The 20,601-nt window shown below is 46.9% G+C and overlaps 1 pseudogene; it reads right to left on the reverse strand.

The window, feature by feature from the left end:
* Positions 1–20,601, reverse strand: part of LOC149857287 (scavenger receptor cysteine-rich domain-containing protein SCART1-like) — a 54,078-nt pseudogene that overhangs the window by 15,700 nt on the left and 17,777 nt on the right.

A 20,601-nucleotide genomic window follows, 5' to 3' on the forward strand; every position in this document is an offset into this window, starting at 1 on the left:
ATAAGAAAAAAACTGTAACAAGACTAGCTAAGAAAGAAAAAGTCCTTGGCAGTGTTCTTTTCTTATCAGGTACGAGATGCAAACTGTGCAGTTCTAACAACACTCGATTTCTAACAATATTCTAACAATACTCCATTTACTGTGCATTTTTAACAGTAGGAAGGGACCTGAGCAGATCATCAGGTCTGACCCCTGCCATGGGCAGGAAAGAGTTCTGAGTTGGAAGAGGGGATGTCCCAAGCTTTCTCCAGTGCACTGTATCAGGCAGGGGAGGGGACAGGAAGTGCCTGGGGAGAAGTTTCCTCTCTAATAAATATCTGCATCTGCTCCCCTGTTCCCTAGAGCATATATAGCAAGCAGAGCTGCTGGGAGCAGAGATCCCCTGTCCTGCAGATCATGAGATACTTCAGGATGGGAAAATATGCTGATATGAAAAAAGAACAATCAATGAGTCAGAGCAGACTTGATTAATTAAGTCTCTGCAACAACTCATGTATTCAGCATCCTGTGTTTCAAAATGGCAGTGGGGGCACTTTAACTAAATGTCATCAAATGAGATTTAGTTACAGTACCCCTGCTGCCATTTTGAAATGTGGGATGCTGAATACCTGAGACACTCACAAGAGCCGCTCAAATTAAAACACTCCTCTGACCCCCCACCTTGAAGTACAAGTATAGGCACCCTTGTGTTTTGTTCCAATTTCAGGAAAGAAAAACCTGCTGTTCTAGGAGGAGAGACAGATGCCTCAATCCAAGGATTAAAGCACTCTCTGGGCATGGGAAGACCCTATCCCCTGCACACTAGGAGGCTGTCTCCAGAGGCCAGTGGATGTTACTGGCATTCTCAGATTTATTTTCCTACAAGATATGTAAAAAGCTCAAATCTGGTGCCAATCAGGAATGAAAGCAACTCCTGAAACCTTGTTTCACCTGCGTCACAATCAGCTTGTTCCCAGGCAGGTTACCTCTGAGGCCCTGGCAGTACCAGTCTGAGTTCCTGCCTCTGCCCTGGGTGCCTGCTCCTGCTAGGGCTGCAGCAGGATGGGGGATGCAACACTTAGAGCAGGGTGGACAAAATGTAGGATCCCGCCAGTGGCCAGTCTTCATTTCCCAGCAGCCCCTGCCCAGGTGGCTGGAGCCAGTTTCCATGGAGACTCCAGCACCAGCTGTGATGTGATAGCACAGCAGGCATTTCCATGGCCCCAGCAGCACTGGCAGGGAGGGGAGCTGCTCCAGGGCCAGGGTGGGATCTTGCAGCAGTGACAGCATGGCCTAGAGCCAGGGCAGACCCCCCGATCTGCAGCCTGCATGCTCCAGGCAAGGGCCTGCAGGCAGTAGATTGCAGCTTTGCTTCGGCTCCAGACCATGCTGTCAGTGCTGCAAAGAGCTGGGGCAGAGCCGTGATCTGCTGCCTGCACGCCCCTGTCCATGACATGCAGGCTGCATATTGTGGCTTTGCCTCAGCTCCAGACCATGCTGTCACTGTGGCAAGATCCCAGCCCAGCCCCTTGTAGCACTGCTGGGGCCAACCTAGGGCCCCAGGTACCATAGTGCTGCTGCTGCTGGGATCTCTATGGAAACCAGACCCAGTCATGTAGGCAGGGAAGGCTGGGAAATGGAATCCATTGCCAGCTGGATCCAGCCTGCAGGCTGGTCTCTGCCCATCCATGACCTAGAGTGACCATGGGACTGAGCACCCAGCTTTGGAAAGTGAGTCAAGTGCCCCTTTTCATCTTGCTCAGTCTTAATCTCTTTCATGGGGAATCTGTCTCCAAGCAGCAGGCAAAGTTGTTGTGGTCCTTCTGAGGATCCAGGAGTTTCCCCAGGTAATAACAAGCTTCTAACTAAATAATCCATCAGTTCTGATCTAGCTTACCTTTTGAGGGAACAGCCCTGAGGTTCCCCTGAGTATTACGCAGTGAGGAGTAGGTGTAGCTAACTCTGTATTGCTTCTGCACTTATCTGAGCAAATCACACCAGCATCACTGTCCTGTGAACACTGAGGGGCCCCCAGGATGATAACAAGAGCAGTGCCACAGATGGGATTCAGTCCCATTACAATGAAATGTGTCTCCCCAGACAGGGCCAGTTCCTTTCTCAAAATGCCCTCCTCATGGGGCGGATACAACAACTCCACAGTTGAGCTGATGACAGAGAACATTGGCATCTAATAAATCCCAGCATGAGTCACAGAGGGTGCCCCAGGCACCGAGCACCTGGACCTCCACTCTCCCCAAGCACTGTGTGCTGCCGTTCACCAGCCTGAACCCTTCAGAGAAGGGAGAGGGTGTTTAAGAGAGATAAATAGCCCACGTGCCAATCATGTATAGAAGGGAAAGGGAAGTTGATTCCTTCCTCCTTGTCTTGGACTGTTTTAGGTTTACCAGGAGTTGGTCCCAGCCATTAATTCCCTACATGGTTAGGTTGTGGGCAAGGGGCCAATGTAGCACCTTGTAAAAGGAGGTGTATTTTTATAATACATCAGCAGCTGCACAGTACCTGCCCATGAATCAGGACATAACCTGTGGTATTTTGAAGACTAATGAGGGACAAGATTACAGTGAACAAGATGTGAACTATCACTGGATACCCTTTATCATCAGGAAACTGCAAACAAGCAATTTCTGTGAAGCAGCTGACATGCAGTGACCTCCCCCCCCCACCCCCCCGGTTTTCCTGCAAGGCAGTTAGTTGATTTTATAGCTTTATAGTGAGCTCATCCTCATCCAGAGCACACATCCATAGTATTTTAGACATGATGTTGAATACTTACTTGAGCATATGACACCAACATCATTTCCATGTGAACATGATTGATCTGTGTGTGGTGTCCTGGGGCAGTACACAAGGCTAGACCTGTTTGCCACACACTGAAACTCCTCAGTCCAAGTGGGCCCTTGTCCTTCTCTGAAGCAAGCTCCTCCTGGGGTGGATACAGCTATTCTGCACTGTAACTGATTGCAGACAACACTGGCAGCCTTGAAATCAAAGTGGGAATCACAGGTGCTTTCCCAGGTGTCTCCGAGTTTTATCTCCCACACGTCCTACACAGGTTCCAGGCCCTCCAACCAGATGGGCTTGAACATGGCCTAGAACGTCAAAGGCAGGAATTTTCAAAGTGCCATTTTAGACCTGGATACCTCTCCTGGAGCACTCTTTTATTAACAGCCCATTGTCAGGGATGTTAAACTGACAAGGCAGAGCAAAGTGGGCCCAGTGCTGTCTGGACTTCGAACAGAGAGGCTGCCTGAGCCAAGTACCACAGCAGCCACACCTGCAGCAAACTGCAGCTAATAAAATCTGCCCCAGGGTAGGAGCAACAAGCACCTTCATTGGCTGCTGGGAGCACCAGCTATCCATGTAGCACCAGCTGGAGCTCTGGGTCTGCAGAACAGTCAACCATTGTGCTGTGGCAAGCCTCCTGGTTCCTAACCCTGATTTTTAGGTTATTTCTGAACTTCAGCTTTGGATTTCCCTGTGGTTCTATTTCTTGGCTCCTGACCCTGGTTCAACTTTGTTTTTGGACTGCCCTGTGGATTGCTGCCCAGATTAGTACTTGGCTTCTGACCCCTGGATCCTGACCTTGGACTGCATCATGGATTCTGCTTCTGGATCTCTCTGCTTTAGCTTATGCCTCCCACTCTTTGATGCAGTCCTAGGCCCTGTTTTTCCTTGGTGGCCTAAGCAATAAACCAGACCAGCTATGCCCTGGTCCATTACACCCATCCTGGTTCACAGTGAAGTGACTGAAGCAATTAGAAATAAAAAGACCCAGTGTAAAGAGAAAGGGAATAGGTAGCAATCTGCATAAGTGAGAATTTCTGAAGAATAGAAACTGATAAGGAGAAATGGGTGCAGTCCAGGTTGGTCCCCCAGGAGCTGGGAGTACAGAGGGATCTCATATCTGGGCTGGAACTGGGAGCTGTAGTCAAAGTCAAGACAGACTGGGGCCAGAGCCAGAGAGAGGGTAAGCCAAGGGTTTAACCAGGATCAGAAACTAAAAGCCAATGATGGAGGTCAAACCAGAATCAAGAGCAGAAAACCATGATAAGAGGGTGCCACAGATCCTGCCACAATTGGAGGCCGGAGTTGGAGCCAGGTGTCAAAACCAGAGACCTAAGAAGGAAGTACGCAGAGGGGCAGGAGCAAGAGCTTTTGCCAGTGCCTGGACAAGAAGACTGAGTTGGGCCTGGCTTTTAAGTCCTGGAGCAGGTGGGGCCTATTGTCTGTGGCTTCAGGGGACAGACTGCCCTGAACATTTCACTCAGCCTATCTGGGACCATGATGTTGCTCTAGCACTGCTGCAGGTAGTACCTGTTCAGGAGATACATTGCCCTGCCCCCTGATTGACGCTGCCTGGATCTGGAACTGTGCTTTGACCTCATTACAAAAACACAAGGGAAATCCTTCCAGTGATAACATCCTAGTCCTACATCAGGTCAAGTCAAAGGTCTCCCTAAACCTTTTGATTCTATGGGGCTTGTGTGACTTCTTTCTGTAGACATGACCTGCAAGGGAGTATTAGGGCTAGTACTCCATCTGGCTGCCTTTGGCTTCTACCACCTGAATGACCAGGCATCCATTACAGCTGGTCACCTGGGAGTGGCCAGTGTCTTGAATCCAGAATAGGGCTCAAATGCACATCTGTATAGTTGTAGTGAGGCCCTAGTCTGTCACTGTGCCACCTCCATGCTTTACGCAGATGCTAAAAAGTCAATAATAATGATACTGAGTTGGCAAAAGTGGTCTGTAAATGGTTTTCTGCTCTAGTTTGATGGGAGCAAGATAATGCTTTCTCATCGTATGAGGGGAATAAAGAACTCTCTGACTGACCAGCAACACAGCAGAATGTAAAACAACATCTACAAGGGATAACAGATCTTAAATAACAGGCTTGGAGATCCTCTATCCTAGTGTCCTAAGTGAATTAGCTCCTGAGATCTCTGGTCCTTCAATCCCAAAAACATTGCAGAAGGCTGGAAGAACCATTGCTGTGCTAAGCCATATGTAGACGAAATGAGGGGCATGTGTGTATGACACCTTTAAAGCAGGCTAAATGCTTTTGCACCTCTTTAATGGTGTTCGTGTTTGTGCTCCTCAGCAGTGTATTGTGCATTAATTTCAGCCTGGCAGCAGCCCAGGAAACCAGACGTTGCCCAAGAAAAGTGGCAAACCTGATTCTCCCCGCCTCCCAGATCCTGCCTGCCTGAGTTGCGTGGGGGCCTGGTGCTTCCCTTCACAGCTGTGGTGCCCTACCAAGACTGCCTTAGACAGGTGCCTGTAGGGTGGGTGCCACCTGGGGAAGCCACTCCTGCCATGGAGAGAAGCGTTAACCTCACCTCCACAGCCAAGGGACCACTCTGCCCATCAACCGCTCACCTTCCCCTTCCTGCCAGAGAGGCAGGTAGGTGCAGGGTGTGTGCACGACACAGGGGTTTAATCAGTGCTCAGTTGAAGTGGTGTTTTGTAATCCCACCACTTCAATTTAGGGTCCTCATTTCATCGCACCCCTAGAGTTTACTGATCTGAGGAATGATAGGATGGTAACTTGGGAAATAAGTTCTGAGCAAAATGATGCAAAAAATGGATAGTCTTTAGTCCATAAATAATGTAAAGTTAGGGGTAAATTATTCAATGTGTTTTTATTGAAAAGAGGTCTTCCCAAAGAAAAAGATGAATGATCTGATAAGGGCTCATTTATTTGGTTGAAGAGAGCAATGGCATAGATGCAATACAGTGTTCAGGTTTCTGTGGACATATCTACACAAGTTGTTTACTGTTTAGCTAATCAGCTCCACAGTGAAACCTCACAATCTACACATGCCATGCTATTAGGACAGAGGATACTATTTAACTTTGCTGTAGGAAAGTGCTTGTAAATATAAATACTTTCCTACAGCAGAGTTGTTTAAGCTGCCTCAACACACATGTAGACGCTAACCTTGCTGTCTGGGGCATGAGGGAGTTTCAGTGCTGGGGCTGCCTTCCAGCTAGCACCAAACTGAAGCGTGTCAGCCGCTGCCTGTGCCATCATCCAGGGTACACACCCTGACTTGTATACCTCTGCAGCTCTGTCTATCTAAGGGAAAGGCCATAAGCTTAGAAATAAGGAATATGAGTCATGCCTGCAACCCAGTTACTTAATAGGTTTTCCTTGCTCTAGGGTGAACAGGTAAATGGGGAATCCTGGCTTAAAGGTAATCCTGTGGGTCGAACTGAACGTGGGGGCATGTAAATCTCACCCTGGTGAAGTTGTGCCCCATCCTGCACTCCATACAGTAAAGATGATCTGCTCTTCAGGAGGGCCTTCCTCCCGGGAGGCATGACAGAGCAGGGACAACATATCCACCAGCAAGGAGGTGATGATATTGATGTGCAGCTTCAAACTGTGCCTTGGTTCCTATGGTCCCTGAGCTGGGTCATCATCTCCCTCCACCTTCTCAGAAAAAGCAGCCATCTTCCCATTTCTGGCCTTTGCTCATAAGCTATTTGAAAGTCCAAGTGAGAGAAGGAAAGCACCTAGCAAAGCTGCCTCTGGCCAAATGCACTGGCCTTAAAGGCATATTTAAGGATGTTGTGATCTGTAAAGACCTGTACTTCATTCCATGTCTCTTCAATGCCTTGCCACCAGTCCCCAAAAGCTGCTCTGACTGCCAGGGTTTTGTGTTCCAGGATCTAATAATTTGTGTTTCCAGGCTGAGTTTATAGGAAAGGCAATGCAGAGATGCAGAATCAGTTCAGGACCTGCTGTTGGGAGAGAACTACACCTATTGCAAGGCTGAATGTATCTATTTCTACTATTAATGGCAAGGTAGCATGATCTGGATGGGCTAAAACAGGGGCAGAGGTGAAGGCCTTGTTCAGATATTCAAAGGCTCATTGGGCTTCTGCAGACAAGTAGAACTGGATGTTTTTCTCAATAAGGTGGTGAGACGGCTCACCACCTCAGCAAAATTGATTATAGGCCCTTGATAAAAGTTGGCAAATCCCAGGAACCTTTGCAGCTGCTTCCCATGCTGGAGGAATTTTCTGTTTTTGTACAGTAGGTAATTCAGGGAATAAAAGAAAACCAAGGTATTCAAAGGTAGTTTGATGCAATGAACATTTTTTCTAATTTTGTAAATATAGCATGCTGACAACCTTTCCAGCAGTATGCAGCTATGCAGGGGGAGGTGGCTAGTAGGGCTGTGTGAGGCTTTGGACCATGCTTTGGATCCAGAGAAGATTCAGACGCTTCGGATGCCGAAGCGGCATGTCTGGATTGAAGCGCTGCCTTCTTTAGGGTTTCCAGAGTGGTTCCGAGCTTCCGAACCACTTCGAAAAAGCTTTAGAGCTGCTTCGGAAATCTGGCCATAGGGTATAATGGAGAAGTCAATCAAATATCTATAACTTTGTTGTTTTTTGTCTGATTTGGATGAAACTTGCTGGGATGGTGGCCCCTGCTGAGGCCATGAAGCATGCCAAGTTTCAAGGAGATAAGTGCAGGGGATTGGGGGAGACTGCACTTCAAGCTGGGGACAAGCAAAAATTGTGACATGGGTGCATGCTGCAGGCTTGCTAGCCCCTGCTGCGGCCACGAAGCCTGCCAGCTCTCAAGGAGATAGGTGCAGGGGTTCTGCACCTCTAGCTGCTGACGGGCAAAACTCCAGACCTGAGCCATTTATTAATTCAATCCTCTCAGACTTGAGCCACATTTTTAGTAGGATTCACAGGGTGTGAGGCACAGTCTCATCCATAAAACTGTATGTTGCTCCAGAGTCCAGTAAGGCAGTGGTAATAAACTGTGTCCCAGGATAAGGAGGTGAGTACACTGCGTAAACTGAGGAGCCTGTGGGCTGTATTAGCTACAGGCTTTCTGAGGTGCATATGAGTTACCCCAGGTAATTTACTTGCCCTGGAGTAGGATGGCGCTGCTGAAGGGGACAAAAAGGGGGAGAGAGAGAGAGAGAGAAAGGAGGTAAAGTTCTGGGCTGAGAGGAAAAGTCCCAGCTCAGAAGACAGACAAGGTACAGATAAGGGAGAGATGAAACTCCAGCCTCAGAAATGGAAGTGGAAGGGCTGGAACAAGCCCTTCTAGAAAGAGCGAGCTCTACCAGTCTACGCTGCACCTGTACTGGGATCCCTTTGCAGGAACAGTCTGTACGTTCAGTTACACTGGGAAAGCCTTTGAAATCCTGCCCTGGCCTTGCACAGGGACTTCATGCACCTCTGAGTGCTGGGGCTACTGTGACCCTGGGCTCCTGAGGCAGCCCCATCATGTCAGTCATGTTACCAGAGTCAAGGAGGGTTAACGGTGATATTGTGGCCCCTTTCTGTGGACCCATTCTTCATTAATAAGCGGTTGGATAGGAAGAGATCACTCAGAGAGCACTGACCCCAGCACCCTGGGATTTCTTTACCAATAGTGGTCATGAGATGCTAGTAGAGAGGCATAGACTGAGCCATCAAGAGCAAGTGTTGCCATTTGTCAGCAACATACAAAGAGGGGCTCGCCTGTGCAGCCAGCTGCAGAGACTTGTGCTTTACACAGAGTTGTATTAATAATGCCTCATTCACTCTCTAAATCACCTGGGCAAATACAGACATTTTTGTTGGACAAGCTTTGACTGAGTGGGATCTGCACAAACATTCCCATCCTAGAGACTGAGGGCAAAGGGAAATACCCATGATTTCCATGGCATTGTCCTGGAGGACTGTTTTTGCACAGGAAGGCTTCCAGGTAGTCTGAGATGTATACAAGGGCTGTGTACCATGAGGGAGCTTCCTGCCTCAGGGAGCACGCTCCTTGTATACATTTTGGCCTACTTGGAAGCCTCCCTGCTTCAGAGTATACATCTCAGCTTACCTGGAAACCACCCAACCTCCAGACCACATGTAAAGGCACCTAATCCCCGGCTGCAAAACTGAGCAGTCATTCAATTGGGATCTGAGGAATTCTTTACCTGATCCCAAACACTACGCATCCAGTCATGCATATATGGCATGGCAAGATGCATGGTTTTGGGGTTTGGGAATAAAATCCCAGTCACATCATATTCACATGACATTAATGTTTGCAACTTGCTCAGGACCAAGCCCTTTCCTCTCAAAGATTTAACGTAAGGATGAGTTTGCTGATTTCTTACCTGAAAAGATAACACCGGTATCCTCATCATGATCGCAGTTATTCACACCCCATCCCCAGTGGCTGCATTCTGAGAGAGCAGACTCAGCACCACGACAGGCAGTTTCGTCCATCCAAATCCTTCCAGACCCTTCTCCAAAATGAGCCTCTCCAGGGGCTCAGGCAGCAGACCCACATCCCAGCTGCCTACAAACAACCTCAGCATCTTTCATGTCCCACCCATCATGACACACTGTCCCCCACTCATTCTGGTGTTTAACCTCCACTCTCCCAGCACAGGGGCTGCCTCCGTTCTCCAGCCATAGCTCATCAGCACCTACAAAAACCAACAAAGATCAGGGTTACAGAGAGCCTGGAGCCCCAGCACTATTGTCCTTCTGGCCTGGGCAGCTTCAGACAAGGATTCTGGGGTCAGACCCCTGCTCTCCTCTCAGCCCTACTATGGGGGTGGAGGGGGGTGGGTGCACCTGTACACAATGTTGGCTTTTTGTAGCTAAAGATATTCTTTGGGTTTATTTGACTCTCACAACGTACCATAATGATTCCCATTACAATTTTGCACTGAATGCATTTAGCACTTATAATTGGTTAATGTACTATTATTACTGGAAAACACTAGAGGGCACCTCTTAACAAATTTACTCTCCTGACCTACTACGAAATTCTAGCAGGGAGCCCATTTTGGAATGTAATTTGTGATTGGTTTAGGTGTTTGGCAGGGTCGGGTTAGACTCCTCCCACCACCTCAATTTTCTGCTGTTCAGCAATGCATTTCTGGGTGCTCTCCCCTAGAGATGTACTAACTTTGTCAGTTTTGGGGACATAAGGTGAGCCTGGTTAGTGTTTGGTTGCAGTTCCATAAGTACTGCCCCTGCACAGAGGCCAGCATACGTCCCCACATGCAGCCGCCGGGATGTGGGGGGCTTGGACCCTATTGCCTATGTATGGCGTTCTCGCATTGCCATAGATTTTTTGCCAATCAGCAAAGCATTTTCAGGTGCTCCCCCAGAGAAATGTACTGGCTTGGTCAATGTTGAGGCATGGCAGCAATTTTATTACAGTCACTTTGGGTTTTTTTAATTTTTGTTTTTTTTAAAACCTCTTTGTCCAAGCTGGGTCATGGTCCTTTTTAGTACTCATTTCTGACATAGGCATGGTGATTACCTTCCTCATTAACATGTTAGAATGTGTTTTAGAATATATTTTTTCTGTACTATGGTATATTTATGCTAAGCTGCCATTTTAAAATGTACTTCCATTTTATAAAAGAAGAAGCAATAAGGATGTGTGTGTATTTGTGGTGTGTGATTGATAGCTGGATAATTGCAGCAGGTATTAGACAGACTGCTATGAAATATTTGGAGTAAGCAGAGATAACTGCCAGGATGAAGTGCAGGTGGCAGTCCAGGAATGTGGAGATGATACGAATCAGAACTGAAAAACAGACTGGGATGTGAAGACAACACGTAACCAGGAACAGAGTCCAAAAGATAAGCACATGTGAAGAATTGAGTGGTGATTGGTGATTAGTGGACAAGTCTCTGGGCACCCTACTCCCTGAACACTGCCTCAAAGAAGCCTGCGACTGGCCACTGCAGCGCGACTGCAAGTGCCGCGGATAGGTGACAGTGTGGATGGCCTGAATGGTGTGTAGTATGTATGATGTGAATGAGTAAGAGTGATTTTTATAGAAGCTGCTAAGTTTGCCTCAGTTATCCATATACTATGCAATAAACCTTGGTTTGCCGAACCTGTGCATTGGTCATTTGTCCAACAAACATAATAACACTCGGGGGCGCCAGCTTTGCCTCAGGGAATCATCACCTTTGCAACCATCATGGGAACACAACAGGAAACTATGGAAACACCTAAGACAGCTCAGCTACTGCTCTCTTTGCCTTACTGTTGTCCTTGCTTAGCAGGCATCGTACCACAGTGTACCCCAATATCCCCCCCCACCAGCATACCCATTTTTTCCCATCAACATTGACTGAGAGACTGTACATCAAGGGCCTTCCCTCTCAGCCAGGCCCATTTTCAGGCAACCCCACCACCCAAAAGGGAGACAAAGCAATGACCAGACTCTTTTGATTGTACAAAGAATTTTTTTTCTTCATACAGTGTTATCAATGCATCGTCAGAGAATTAAATTGCAAACTGGCTAAGTTTTTCCTTTTTCCTTTCACAGCTCACTCTGTCCTCACCAGCCAGCCACAGAAGCCAGCCCAACCCTGTCTCTGTCATATTGAATGTAATAGTTTGAATTCTTGTAATAACTGCCCCTTAGCCAGTTTAGACAAAAGGCAAGGTTTTCTTCTTATCTAGGCCATTGTTTGCTTTGTCTGGCCTGCAACAAGTTTGTTTAAAAGTCTTAGGTTCTCAATCTTATCTTTAGAGGCCTTTGACAAGTTAACCTGGGGACAAGAAAAACGACCCTTAGGTAAACATTCTGAGAGATCAAATCCTAGAAGCTTTCAAAAGGGGGTTGGGAAAGATAAGTCACCACAGTGTTGCGGAAAGTCTCAAGAATTTAAGATAAACTGAATAGTCGGCGGATAAATTCCATTGCAGAATACAAACTGACCACCCAGCAAAAATCTTTTGAGTAAGATCTGAGCCCAATTTGTGGGTAGTGACAGGTTTGGGTAGGAGGGACCCATGACGGCAACTCACCCAGTATATAACCTGTAACGTATAGTCCCAATTCGGAGGTAACCTTACTTGCAGAACACCGAAGGAAGAATCGCAAGTGTAGGCCGGATCAGGCTGATCACCTGAACCACCTTCTCCGTGAACAAGAATTCCTGTTCACGCTGAAGCCACAGAGCGTCCGAGTGGAATCAAAGAAAGGGGACTTGTTCCTATTACTGCTGAGACCAACCCTAAAACTATAACTAAAGAATGAAAGTATATCCGGGGATTTGGTTTCTCTGAATTCTAGGACTGTAAGTATACCATGAGAAATAATAGTAGTGATTCCAATTTAACCTTTAGTTGTGATTGTAGCTGTTTTTGTAATACTAATTCTTATAGCATTGTTTGGGAAGGAAGTGCATTTGGAGCATTGTTTCTAATATATGTAGTTATTGTGTTTTTAATGTTTGTGGTTCTTCTTAAAGCTAAGCAGTGTTATATGCATAGCAAGGAGTTTTAATAAACATATTAAAGGAATAAAAATCATGAACATTGTGAAAACAAACAGGGCTCAGCCTCACCCCACCAGTGTACTGATTTGAACCAATATATTGTGGCGGACTTCTCTCTATCCTGTAAACCCATAAGAGACACTGTCTCAAGACTTGGGTCCAAGACTCACTAAAAATTTCACCCGTGTTTCACAAATACTGTGTAGCATGTAGGCTACCCCAAGACACATTTGACAGTCGAAGACACATTTGACAGTCATGTGGCATTTACTTAGGTGGCAGCTGAAGGTCTGTTCTGGGGGGTCAGTCACTTGCCTCCCATCTGGCTTCATGAGCCAGGGCAGGAACGGGTAAGCTGTGTCAGCAATTATGAGGGGTGGCACTAAAACACCCCAGATGACAACCTCCTCCATTTCTGGGGCATACTGGCACTTCTCCATCATCCCAGGCAGCAGTGAGTTTCAAAAGACAGGTGCATCATGGTTGCTTCCTGCCCATCCTGTGTAAACGTTAGTCAAACTTTCATGGTGATCCACTACAGCTTAGAGAATGATTGAAGGAAATCCCCTCCTGTTGACAAATGACCAGTTGTTCTGGCATGGTGACAGTATGGCAATGTGTGTGCTGTCTAGTGCTCCCACGCAGTTTCAGAAGCTCATCTCCTTGAATCCTTCAACCACCTCCCCAGGGTTACTGAGGCAGATGAATTTGTTTGCTGCCAGCTCCTGCAGCAGCATGCAGACCTCTCTTATCGCCACCCCTGCTGTGCAGGGAGCCAGGCCAAACTGATTTGCCACCTGGCACTGGCTTGTTGGAGTGGCCAGTTTCATAACAGCCATGGCAACATGCTTTTCTGGGGCAATTGGCTTCCGCGTGACAGTTGTCTGGCACCCAGTATGCAGTGACAGCATACTATGTGGAAGAAGGTGTCCCTGCTTATGCAGAACATCTCCAGCCACTGCTGGTCTTCCCAGGTCAACATAATGTGTTCCCACCAGTCAGAGCTGCTTTCAGGTGCCTAGATCTGGTGATTGTTGCTATTGCTATTGTCTCATGAGCCCTAAATTCATCTTCTTCAAAAGACTTCAGGAACCTGTGTGTTGAGGCAGACATCCAAACATGGTTTGCCAGGAGTTTGAACAGATGCCAGCCCAGTTCAATAAACATGATATTTTTCTCTTCCTGAAGCAGAGCTCTGCAATGTGACTCTTCTAGGGTCAGAAATATTTCCCTGTTCTTTTTGCTTACACTGTTAGGAATGGAGGAAGCCATACTCTATATTTAGCAAGCAGTGCATGGAGACAATTGTTCTGGGTGTTGCTGGACCCCAGGCACATTTCACTTGCTCTCTGCAAGTGACCCCTCCCCATGGCCAGACCTGAGGGTGTGGGGGACCCCCTGCTCACAGTGAGTGGCCTGCACTCACCATCCACTTTTTAGGGAGCCCAATGCAACATGCTAGGGTTCTCTCCCCAGATTTGTAACTGCCTGACTGTACAGAAGGTCTTGTGGAGCAGGCTTGCAGGAACAGAATGGGGAACATGAAAGTATCTGGGAACCTGGAACCAAAGCGGCATGAGGAGTGGGGTCATTCCTGAGTTGAGACAGTGTGGCCTGGAAGAGATGAGGAAAAAGGACTATGGTCCACTTAGTTGTTCAGCATTGGGGGAGCTGTAATGCTAATGCAGGAACTGCCTGGGAGACCCTGGGGTCACCCTGAAACTAGCACCCCAGCAAGGCTGACAGATGAGGCATGAAGCCACTGAGGTGTACCCCCATTGGTGACCCCATTGGGCTGGGTGGTGCTGAAGGGTGGCAAAGCTTGCAGGGCCAGCACTGCCACAAGCGGCTTCCCAAACAGTCAACAGTGTGATATCCTACATTGGTGAGGGAGCAAGAGAGCTTAGTGTTAAAAGAACCCTGTTTTTGTGCTTTCAAAGAGGTGCTTGAAAACAGGTTGGGGGGCAGAAAAGACCTGCCTTTGTGTTAGCAAGAATTTGTCGGACAGCCAGAGCCAGGTGCACTCATGGGGTGCCTACCTCTGCCTTCCATGTCTTGGGGACTGTGAGGGTGACCAGGGGAGCCCCAAGGTCCAAGGAGGAGAAATAACCCTGATGTGGGGGCCTGGGAAAAGGAAGCCCCAGCCAGCAACATGGTAAGGAGGGAAGACCCCAGGTTGCACCTGCATTGGCCAGACCAGTGTGCTGGATGGGCCAGATGTGCCAAAGTGTGCAGGACCAGTACTGTCACAGCCTACTTGCTTGACAGGCTACAGTTTCAAGGACCTCTAAAACACCTGCGGGAGCACTGTGGAAACCCTGGGTTGTTCAAAAAATAGAATGCATTATAGAAAGACCTCAGGGAAAGGGGTGAGAAGTTGCAGGTTAGTGCCCGAGCTAGGGCTAGCTTCAGATTACTGAAGCTGTGAGTACAGTACGTTTACTAACAGAAAATGGTTTCAGTAAAAAAATAAATAAATAATTAACCTGAATCAGGCCTTGAGGAGATGATGTGCCTGATCTGTAGGTAGTACAATTTCAATCCTTTCCCCATGCTGTGGAAAGGCATGCATTACACCAGAATGCTACCAACCAAATTGAAAATGACATGGATTTCACAGTGAATCCAAGAGGCATCTTGTGGACAAATCATGTCAGAAATTGTGAAAATCCTTGTACTTTCCCATGTCCTGGGGAAAAGGGCCCAGCTTGGCAGGGCAGGTACCCGAGCAAAAAAACTGAATTATGGGGTGCAGAAAATTGTGAATATTCTTGCCTTGGGGAAAAGGGCCCAGATTTGCTGGGCAGCTTCCTGGGCCAAACACTGACCAGAGATGTGGAGTAAATTGAGAAAATTCTTGCAGTGCAGAAAAGGACTAGGATTTGGAGGGCAGCTTACCAGGTCCAAACACTGACCTGTGGGGTGCAGATAATTGTGGAATTCCTTGTCCTGGGGAAAAGGGCCCAAATCTGCAGGGAAGCTACCTGGGACAAAATACTGACACACAGGCTGTGGTGGGCCCGTAGAGGCAGCTTCTGTGTTGAGCTTCCCACCTCACCACAGCTGTCCACCTTCCGGATTCCACATGTCTCTCTAGGGGCGCCTAAGCCCTGGCAGACCCCCTTTTGAGACCCACCGCAGAGTCCGGGGGTAACATAAGCTGCCACCACCTCGAGGGGGACCCTCTTAAGCTCTGTGTCCTTGGGGAAACACAGACCTACTATTCCAATGGGTACTTGACCCAGTATGAGCACTTGGGGCACTTCCCCAAGTTGGGGGCCAAAAACAGTCTCCCTTAGTCCGCAGACCCAAGGGACCTCTTAGGCATAATTTAGACCCACCCCTCAATAAGTCTCCTACACTGGTCACAAAGGAGAACTTTACTGATTACAAGGGGTAGGGTGAAAATAGGGTACAAGATAGAGCAATATCATAGAAATCCCATAGAGCAAAACAGTCTGGCTGAGATAGCCTTTTGATCACGCATCTGAGTTACTGCCAGCTAGATATCTAATCAGATCTCAAGTAGCTTACTGACAAGCATCATCCAGAGGCTGTTGGAGATTCCTTCTGGAGGCAGGCAGTTCCTTGGATCAGGAGTTATAGGAGAGAGAGCCAGTTCAGATGGTAAAGCTCCTCTCTAAGTCTGAGTCCCCTGCATGGCTGCTGTCCCCTCCTCCTGGGCAGTCTTAACTTATATAGCCCCTGTGACCTCATTCACCTGGTCCAATGGAGGCCAGCACCTGTTGGGTGTTGGCCAACCAATTTGAAATACATCACTACTTGCCGGGCAGACTCTAGCCCACCAGGTAGAAGCCCCTCACCCAGGTAGGTGATACCAGTCACGTAGGCAGAGGGAGCAGGTTTCCCCCCTCCCTCAGGAATGTATCCAGCTCAGGTTACCTAAGAGATAGGGTAAGGTGCGTATCCTCTACTGGGCCCATCCTAACCAAATTGTCACACAGCAGAGATTTTGGGGAGAAACAAAGGTGGCTTCCTGCCACACAGGGATGCATAAAACTGCAGAGATCTTTGTCCAGGGGAAAAGGGTGCAGATTTGCAGATCAGCTTTCTGTGCCACAGTGCTGACCCGTGGGCTGCAGAAAATCCTGAAAATCCTTGTCCTGGGAAAAGGGCCCAGATATGTAAGACAGCTTTCTGGGCCAAAACACTGACCCACCATGAGCAGAAAATTGTGAAAATCCTTCTGGAAGGGAACAGAGCTCAGATTTGCAGGTAAGCTCCCTAGGCCAGAATGCTGATCTGCTGGATGCACATAATTGTGAAAATCCTTGTCCCAGGGAAAAGGGCCAGAACGCTGAACTGTGGGGAAAATTCTTGCTGTCCAAAAAAGGGTCCAGATTTGCAGGGCAGTACCCTGGGCCAAAATGCTATCCTGGGAGCAAAACAAATAAAAAAATTATTGCGGTGGGGAAATGGACCCAAATTTTCAAGCCACCTTTCTGGGTGAAAAAGCTGAAATGAGGGGTACATAGAATTATGAAAATTCTAGCACTGGGAAATAGGGCAAAGATTTGCAGGCCTGCTTCCCAGGCCAAAGCAATGCCCTGTGGGGTTCAGAAAACTGCTAAATATTTCAGTTGGGTAATGTGTCCAGATTTTCAGGCCAGATTCCTGAGCCAAAACCCTGACCTACAGAGTATATAGAATTGTAACAATTCTTGCCCTGGGCAATCTTTGCTGAAGTAGGAAATGCAAAACATTGTGAAAATTTTTGAGGTGGGAAAATGGGCCAGGATTTCCAGAGCAGCTTCCTGGAATAAAACACGAAAACCATGAATATTGTTGCAGTGGGGAAATAGGCCCAGATTTCCAATGTATAATCCTAAACCAAAAGGCAATCCCATGGGTGCAAAAAATTGGAAAAATTTTTGAGGTGGGTAAAAGGGCCCAGATTTGAAGGTCAGCTCCCTGGGCTAGAACGCTGACACACAGGGTTTGCAAAATTGTGAAAATCCTTTCAAGGTCACCTACCAGGTGCAGAAAACTGTGAAAATTCTTGTGCTATGGAAAAGCACCCAGATTTGCATGACAGCTTCCCAGGCCAAATCTCTTACCAGAGGGGTGCAGAAAACTGCAAAGATTCTTGCGGCATGGAAAAATGCCCAGATTTGCACCGGATGTTCTGGGGCCTAAACCCTAGAAGTGTGTAGAACATTTGGAAAATACTTCAGGTGGGGAAAAGGGCCCAGATGTGAAGGACACCTTCCCGGGCCAAAAGTCTGACCCAATGGGTTCAGAAAATTGCGCATATTCTTGCAGTGTGGAAAAGGGTGCAGATTTGCACAGCAGCTTCCTGGGCCAAACTCATTACCCCGGGGTGCAGAACATTGGGAAAAATGTTGAGGTGGGGAAACAGCCCCAGATTTGCAGGGCAATTTCCCTTGCCAAAACACTGACCAAAGGGTTGCTAAAAATTGCAAAAATCCTTGTCCTGAGGAAAATACACAATTTGCAGGTCATCTTCCTGTTGCAAAAAGTGGTTCGTTTCTTTGGAGGCTCGCAAAAATCACAGACACATAGTTATCAGTCGGCACAAAAGCTTGTATTTGTTTGCAAACAAGGTCAGAGTGGGGCATTGATGCCCAAATCAGCTTTTGACAAACTAATTGTGTTTGCAAGCAGAATTTATCTTCTCTCTCCTGAGCACGTGTGCAGACACCGGAACTCTTACAGCTACTTCCGTTTCATACAAGCATACATGTAGTTACATCATTACATACATTGCATGTATAGTATAATTAGCTACTTAAGTATGCAGGGCAGAGAGGTAAATATGCATCAGCTCATTAAGCATGCCCAGAAACTACAACAGTTTGCCAAAAGTTCATACCCCAAGGCCACAGTCAATTGAATTCCAGCTTCTGTATCAGCATGAGAAAGGCTAAGGCGGGACCGGGGGAGAAAGGAGACTTGGGCAGTATTTCTTTCTTATCAGGTGCAAGATGCAAGCTGCGCATTTCTAACATTCCTGGGCCCAAATGCAAAAAAGTGTGAAAAACCTTGTCCTGGGAAAAGGGCCCAGTTATAGAGTGCCAATTCATAGGCCAAAACACTGCCCTGGGGGGAGGAGGGAGGGAGGAGGCAGAAATTCTGAAAATCCTTGACCTGTGGTAGCACCAATATTTGCAGCGCAGCTTCCCTGACCAAAAGGCTGATTCAAGGGGTGCAGAAAATGGCAGAAATCCTTGTCCTCTGGAAAAGGGTCCAGATTTTCCTGGTAGATTCTCATGCCATTGAAGTAAAAAAAAATCTCTTGGTTCGTTTCTTTGGAGGCTCAATGAATATTAATGATTCTTCAGGCACACATTGTTGGTGATACAAAAGGGTATATATTTGCAAATAGGGTCAGAGAGAGAGACAAAAGATCAAACGCTCTGCCCGCGGAGAACACCCATCAGCAGGCTTTTATCCCCTCTCTTCTGAGCACGTGTACAGAAGCAGGAACTCTTACAACTTATTTTCGGTTCACACAAACATGCATGTGAATACATCACATCATACATCGCATGTGTATTATAATTAACTACTTAAGTATGCGAGGCGGATAGGCTTAATATGTATTAGCTTATTGCGTGTGCTTAGAAAGAACTCGAGGTTATACAAGGTTCAAGCCCAAGGCTAAGATGGCAATTACTCTTATCTTAGCCTAAGAAATGTGGGAGTCATGAAAGAAAGTGTGATTTAGTGTAACAAAGAGATAGTAAGTTTGCAGAACAAAGAGAGAGTGATACCTTAGTACAAAGAGCCCTTAGTAGTTTTTTTTCCCTTCAATTTCCAAACCCCCCTTCTCTCACCAAGGAGACAAGGAGAGCTAAGCAGCTGTGTTTTTCTAAATCTGCTATTGATAATGCATTTTTAATAATATTTCTAACAATATCCCCCCTCAAGATGCTTTCTGATCTTTACTTCATTTGGGCATATCAAGATAATTACGAGGAATTTTTCTGAGGACCATGACTTTTGCTACAGTTTGTGCTTTTAGAGGGACTGCTGCGACCTGCATTCCTTCTACTGTGGTGGTTATCAATCTAGTAAGACAAGGAATGAGACAAGGGATAAAAATCAAACCAGTCAGAGCACACAAAAGCACAAATTCTACTTTTTTCCACCAGGGTCCTCCAAATAATTGGAACTACCAGTTCTTATTCCATGTGGTTTTCCACGTTTGTATTGGTACATGGGCTATTTTTCTAATCTCTTTGGCAATCTCTAAGACCGCTTTTCCGTTGTCATCTATTTGGAGGCAACAATTAGAAAGGTTGAGCTTTTTGCAGACTTCGCCATCCTCTGCAAGTAAATAGTCTAAGGCCATCCGATTTTGGTATATGGCTGCTCTCATCTGAGAACTCTGTCGGGCCAATAACTCGAGAGCAGTGGCAGTCTGGTTGGTAATTATTTCCAAGACTGCCTGCAACCTGATTCTATTTAGCATATATATTGGTGTCTGCTACCCCTAACTCCCATCATTAGCCTATGTAGCTGGTTTATAATACTCAATAATTCTCTGAGGAGGCCACTCATCCTTCTTCTACTTTTGGGAGCCACCTCGTGTCAAACTTACGTCAATACTTCTCTTGGCCCTTTTCCAATCATTATACAAAGAGACTTCTAGCTTATTTCCAACCTTAGACGGTAACAAAAAGAAAGCTGGTACAATTATTCCCATATAGCAAGTTCCTGTCCACCCTTGTGGTAGTATTGTATAGGCCCGTCGTCCACAAATCCAATAGTATTCTCTTAAGGCCCTATTTTCTTTATTGGTGGCATTCGGAGGGGCCCAACCATAGGGCATCTCGGGAAACCCCAAGCCTTCTTCTGGACCCAAAGGACTAGCAACTGCGTGGCCTCTTTTCATGGAACATTTCTATAGCCCATCCTGGTTCTTGTCTGTACAATCTGTCCGATTATTACTTCGATTTGTGGCACTCTAATACTTATTAAACCACACAATTGTCCCATTGGGATGCTGTCACACTAGCTGATAATACCCTGGGCTATTAGGATAATAAAGCTGTTTTAATTTTGTAAGGTTTATCCACTTTACTTTTAAAGTCCATATGCAACGGCTGTGTCTCAACCTTTTTCTTGTACCATTATTACTGATGCAATACTCTCTTAATGCCACTTGGGAAAGTTCCTAACTGTGGTTTTTATTCTATTTTTGACTAGTACTCTTAACATCTGCCTTACTACCTACTAGCTACTTCGGGGCCAAAGGAAAGCCCTTCAAGGCCACTGGCCTCCGGCCTTCCGGAGCCCCCCACAGGCCCAGCAGTTGGTAAGATTAAAAGTACCTGCAATTCTTTC

This window comes from Crocodylus siamensis, chromosome 9, assembly GCF_052110815.1.
Source record: "Crocodylus siamensis isolate JL-2025a chromosome 9, ASM5211081v1, whole genome shotgun sequence".
Classification (NCBI taxonomy): domain Eukaryota; kingdom Metazoa; phylum Chordata; order Crocodylia; family Crocodylidae; genus Crocodylus; species Crocodylus siamensis.